Source organism: Phocoena sinus, chromosome 4 (genome assembly GCF_008692025.1).
Source record: "Phocoena sinus isolate mPhoSin1 chromosome 4, mPhoSin1.pri, whole genome shotgun sequence".
Classification (NCBI taxonomy): Eukaryota; Metazoa; Chordata; class Mammalia; order Artiodactyla; family Phocoenidae; genus Phocoena; species Phocoena sinus.
In genome coordinates this window covers 6746654-6753120 of record NC_045766.1, presented here as the reverse complement: position 1 = coordinate 6753120, position 6467 = coordinate 6746654, and the positions used below count along the sequence as shown (strand labels likewise).

The 6467-nt window shown below is 45.3% G+C and overlaps 1 pseudogene; it reads left to right on the top strand.

Annotated features, from left to right (window-relative positions):
• Positions 1-2156: 2156 nt before the first annotated feature.
• LOC116753169 lies at positions 2157-4367 on the top strand (annotated as a pseudogene).
• The last annotated feature ends 2100 nt before the right edge of the window (positions 4368-6467 follow it).

Below are 6467 nucleotides of genomic sequence, written 5' to 3'. Positions count from 1 at the left end.
AGAAACAGCCTACACAGACAAGGGAATACAGGAGCAGAGAGAAACAGAGTCAGCAAGTATTTTCTATAAAGAGCAAACAAGTAAATATCTTAGACCTTGTGAGGTCCATAGTCTCTGTCACAACTGCTCAATTCTGCCTTGTAGCATGAAAGCAACTGTGGACAATATGTAAAATATATATATTTCAGAATTGGAATTTCACATAAGTTTTCATGCGTCACAAAATATTATTCTTCTTTTAGTTTTTTCATCAACCATTTAAAAATGTAAAAGCCATTCTTAGTTTGTAAACCATATAAAATTTGGGCTTCCTTGGTGGCGCAGTGGTTAAGAATACACCTGCCAATGCAGGGGACGTGGGTTCGAGCCCTGGTCTGGGAAGATCCCACATGCAGCAGAGCAACTAAGCCCGTGTGCCACAACTACTAAGCCTGTGCTCTAGAGCCTGCGAGCCACAACTACTGAGCCCACGAGCCACAACTACTGAAAACCACGCACCTAGGGTCCGTGCCCTGCAACAAGAGAATCCACCGCAATGAGAAGCCCACACACTGCAACGAAGAGTAGCCCCTGCTCACCACAAATAGAGAAAGCCCACGTGCAGCAACGAAGACCCAACACAGCCAAAAGTAAACAAATAAAATAAATAAATTTATTTAAAAAAATAAAAAATAAAAAAGCAAGAGTTACAATGTTAATATAAAATCAGAATTAAACATTGAAAGCATTAAACAGGAGTGTCATTAAAAGAAAAAAACATAAAATTTGGCCCATGAGCTATAGTTTACTCTCCCCTGGCCTGAGATATAAGGTATAGGAAGGCAGTTAAGTCATGGGAAGACCTTCAGGCTGTCCCAGGGAGTAGAAGACATGCTAGTCTATAAAGGTAGGGTTGTACCTGCAGCCATGCAGGTAACTTCTACCAGAGCTCCAGCAGCTCTATAATAAAGAAATGGGAAACTCTAAGGAGCTTCTTAGTTACCTTAGAGGACCCTCCCTCCTGACCTCTGCACTCCTCTTTCTGCCCAGTGAAACATGTTTGTGTAATATTTAAGCAAAACAAGTGTTTTTTTCAGACTAGGAGGGACAAGGAGAAAAGTTTCATGGTGAATAGAAGGAAAAAATGATCAGATGACACAAATTTGTTTTTTGGGAACTCAGGATGCAGTTAGATTCCAGGCATAGACTTTCAAAGACTTGAATTCATCATATAATTACATTATTATCTTGGAACTTTGAAGATGAAGGCCCTTCTTTCTCTGGCTCCTCTGAGCCACACATATCCTAAACTAGAAAGTAAATGAAGAATCAAGCAATTCAAGCTTCCATGGGGCTTACAGGCAATGGTGTGGAAGTTTCTGGAGTAGGGAGAGAAAGCTCATGTGTTCCTGAGTCACTCCAAAAAAAGTATTAAAAAACTGAAAGCTGCATGTTAGACTTAGAGTAATAGAAAAGGGAACATGTGGGGAGAGAAAATAAATGTGGATAAGTAGATGGGTATAAGAAGAAGAAATAAAGATTAGAGAATTGACTTCAGTTCAGTTTCTAATTCACTAGTTTTTTTCTTCCTCTCGGCATTTAGAAAGTCAATTGTATTTCCAGTTTAAAATTGCTTTACAGTTTTAAAAAACTGCCTTATGGTCTAAAAATTGCTGGTAAATGTTTTAGACATTGTTGGAATTCAAAGCCTTCTGGAAAATATGTGGATCACATATTCCAAATTTGACTGTATAATGTACTAACACATCCAGCAGGTCAGAGAATCTCAATACTTTTCCTTAAACTGGTCCTAGTTAAGGACTTAACAAATTGCTCAGGGAGATTCCTCTCTAACTCTGATGGATTAAAAAAAAATGAATGTTCTCCCCTCCTTCAGAAACATTAAGGGCATTGGTTCCCTTCCCTTCTGGTCCCAAGATGCTGCTAAGGGCAACCCCTTGAATCCAGCTGAGATAGGCTGGGACCTGGGATTCTCTACCAGAGTACTTGCACCAGGACAAAGGTCTCCTCCAGTAACAAAATACAAAGAAACTATGAATGACTAAAAATAACTACATGCATGTGCAGTTGGGGTAATTATGAACAATAGGATACAAAAAGGCCACAAACCAACTGCCATTTCTGAGGTGCCAGGAGAAAAAGCAGGGTACTGTGGCATGATTCCTGCACACGGCACCACCACAGAGGTGAGCAGACCACCTAAGGTGGGCCTCCTGTGGACCCATGGACCTGTCCCTTCTATTACCCCATTTAAGGACCCACAGAGCTTCTCTCAGGGAATAGTAAAGACACCTGTTTCTTGGTTTTGCTCCTTGGAGATACAGAAGTAGCCTCAATAAAGCCTTACCTGAAATTCTCATCTGGCCTCTTATCAATTTCTACTGATTAAAGGATCCAAGGGCCCTTGTTGGTAACACAGACTCATAGTGTTCTTTGATTTTTACTTAGGTCTTTACATCTTTAAAAACACTTGGGATTGCATATAATAAAACACAGGCAGAATAAAACTGAAGATGATGGGACCTCCCTGGTGGCACAGTGGTTGGGAATCTGTCTGCCAATGCAGCGGACACGGGTTTGAGCCCTGGTCCGGGAGGATCCCACATGCCACAGAGCAACTAAGCCTGTGCACCACAACTACTGAGCCTGCACTCTAGACCATGAGCACCACAACTACTGAAGCCTGCGCACCTAGAACCCGTGCTCTGCAACAAGAGAAGCCACTGTAATGAGAAGCCCATGCACCGCAACAAATAGTAGCCCCCTCTCGCCGCAACTAGAGAAAGCCCGCATGCAGCAACAAAGACCCAACACAGCCAAAAATAAATAAATAAATTTAAAAAAACAAAAAGATCAAAGATGATTAAAATAGGACCAAGGGCAGCTACAAGCAAACAAGGGAATACCGAGGAGCTATAGAAATGCTCACCAGAAATTTGCTCTGAGTTTCTGACAGAGAATGAGGTATGTATCCTTCATTATTATTAGAAGGAAATACACCAGTTTATCTGAAAGATTCAACCCTTTGCTTCACCCTAAGTTTTGAAATGAATTTCATTATTCAGTAACATGAGTTTATTTATCAAGACCGACCTCTGTGCCTCTGGATGTTATAGGCAATAGAGAAACAGAGATAGAGTGCATTTCCTGTCCTCCAGGTGTTCATGGTGTAGGGAGGAAACAGGTATCTAGATAAACTACTAATATGGATTAAGATCCCTAATGGAACCATATACAAGATACTATAGAGGAGTCATCATGACTGCCGCCGCCACCAGGCAGCCAGGGGGAATCCACCCGCATCCCTGGCCACAAGGTCCCGCTAGAGAAGCCCCCGGCGGCTATGCTGAGTGTCTGAACCAATGACTTAGCAGGGCGGGGGGCTGGCAGGAAGGAGGAAGTAGGCCTTCCCGCAGACCCTACTGAATGATCCGATTGGGAAAATGAAACGGAGGAAGCAAGACAAAGGGCAGAGGCTCCTGCATGGCTGTGAATGATGCCCTGGATCGACTGATACCCTGGACATGGAGCATGAGAACAGCACCACCGTGGGGCGTGAGTGGAGCCTGTGGATGTGGAGGCAGGCCACCACTCTCCTGGGAGGTGGTTTTCCAGGCTCTGGCTTCTTCATGTACCACCGCCAAGAGAATCGGGACAGGGATGCTGACTTGGATGTGGGTGACATTCTGGAACTTGGGAAGCCACGGTACACGGAGGCTGATGCCATCCTCTGCACAGGTGAGGAGCCAGGTGAAGCTGAGGAGAGAGGCACACTTCTCCAGGGGGCAGTCCTAAACGGCCCTCCCAGCACATGCACCACGCCCGAGTTCTCTAAACAAGCGAGTAAAGAGATGCCTTCTACCAGCAGTGGTGAGAGCAGCATGCAGGAGGCCGTGCAGAAGACCAGCAAGGAATAGCAACCGAAGATGTAGCTGTGACCATGTCTGAGGCCCTGCTGGGTCAGGGAGCTTGGACGGCGGCTATCCTGTGGGGACCATTACAAGTGCCTCGTCGGCATGGACTCATACTTGATGCCCCTGAAGACCATGCAGGGTTAGCATGTGCGCTGTGAGGGGTGCTGACTGCGGACCCTGGTTGCTGAGAATCTCCACCCAGAGACCCATGGAGAATCCACTCGTGAGCCAGGCACCCCAGGCAGGCCTTGCCTCCAGCAGCCCCCCTCTCCACCCCCCGCCCCCAATGACGTGACCTCCCCCTTGTACACACTTCCACTCAGGTTCTCCATGTACATACATGCACTCACCAAGGACTGTGGAGCCAGAGTGGGGGCAGAGGCTCAGGCCCTGCCTGCCAGATCCCACCAAGATGGGGGGCCATACCTGTTCCAGGTTCCATTCCTGGGGTAGGAAGGTGGGGGCAGTAGGAAGGGGAGGTAGTCCAGCAAGGCTCCTGAGATCCAGCCCCCAGCCTGACAGATGGACAGACATGCAAACACCAAACTGAAGCACATGTAACAACAGGACCGTATATGTTTACAATGTTGTGTATAAATGGGACAACTCCTCCCCTTAGGTTGTAGGAGTTTCTTCTTTTGTTAAGAACAACTGGAAGCAGCACCGTCTTCAGGTCTGGCTGGGGGCACACCTCTTGGGGTGCCTGCCTCTCCCCCTCCCTACACCATGGTGTCACTTCCATCTCCCATTTGCTCCGTGTTCAGTGGTGTATATTTCTTCTTCCAAACATGGGATGCATGCCCTAAGGACATGATCTTCTTAGCCTTAGCTCCTGGGGCTCTTCATCAGGGGTTAAGGGAGTCGGGAGGCACGGGAAATGGGAACCCAGCTGAAGCAGAGGCTGAGACTAGGGCTGGACGAGGGTGCTTCTGGCTGCACAGACTTCAGCTGAGAACCTTTCCTGGAATTAGAGCTGCTGTTCCCAGGGAAAAGTGTTGTCTGCCCTGCCCCTCTTATGGACCCCATGGACTGATGCTTTGTCTGTATATTCTATACAAAGGTACTTGTCCTTTCCCTTTATAAACTACATTCAACATGGATTAAACCAATATAGACAGATTTATTGAAGATGCTATAGTGTACAGAGATAAAGGAAAGTAACTTTGCCTATGGTTAGCTAGCTAAACTTCCTGTAGAAAGGGAAATTTGAAAGATGAGCAGAGGAGAGGCAGCTGCCCGGGCAAGGAAATGGTCAGCCCAGCTCTGCACTGAGGGATGGAGGAATGCCCAGGAGCCTTCTCTGTTGCTACTCGGCTGTGTGGCCGAAAATAAAATTTGCAATTTTTTTTAATACTGTTCTAAAAATAGGGGGTTTGCTTAAATCCACCAGTTGGTGTTTTGATTTTTAAATTATGTGCAGAGGATCATGCTTAAACCCTAGTGAGTATCAGAGCGGGGAGGGCCTATAATTCACTCAAAATAAATAGAAGAAAAATGCATCAGGGCTGTGTCTCTGAGGTGGGAGAGACAAGTTCAGGACATTGGTCCATCAGAGACCTCCCAGCTCCACGTAATATCAAATGGGGAAAATCTCCGAGAGATCTCCATCTCAACACCAAGACCCAGCTCCACTCAACGACCAGCATGGTACACTGCTGGACACCCTACGCCGAACAACTAACAAGACAGGAACACAACCCCACCCATTAGCAGAGAGGCTGCCTAAAATCATAATAAGGTCAAAGACACCCCAAAACACACCACGAGAGGTGGACCTGCCAACCAGAAAGACAAGATCCAGCCTCATCCACCAGAACACAGGCACTAGTCCCCTCCACCAGGAAACATACACAACCCATTGAACCAACCTTAGCCACTGAGGGCAGACACCAAAAACAACAAGAACTATGAACCTGCAGCCTGAGAAAAGGAGACCCCCAAACACAGTAAGATAAGCAAAATGAGAAGACAGAGAAACACACAGCAGATGAAGGAGCAAGGTAAAAACCCACCAGACCTAACAAATGAAGAGGAAATAGGCAGTCTACCTGAAAAAGAATTCAGAATAATGATACTAAAGATGATCCATAATCTTGGAAATAGAATGGAGAAAATACAGGAAACGTTTAACAAGGACCTAGAAGAACTGAAGAGCAAATAAACAATGATGAACACCACAATAAATGAAATTAAAAATTCTCTAGAAGGGATCAATAGAATAATTGAGGCAGGAGAACGGATAAGTGACCTGGAAGATAGAATAGTGTAAATAACTATTGCACAGCAGAATAAAGAAAAAAGAATGAAAAGAATTGAGGACAGTCTCAGAGACGTCGGTGACAACATTAAACGCACCAACATTCGAATTATAGGGGTCCCAGAAGAAGAATAGAAAAAGAAAGGGACTGAGAAAATATTTGAAGAGATTATAGTTGAAAACTCCCCTAATATGGGAAAGGAAATAGTCAAGTCCAGGAAGCACAGAGAGTCCCATAAGGGATAAATCCAAGGAAAAATACACCAAGACACATATTAATCAAACTATCAAAAATT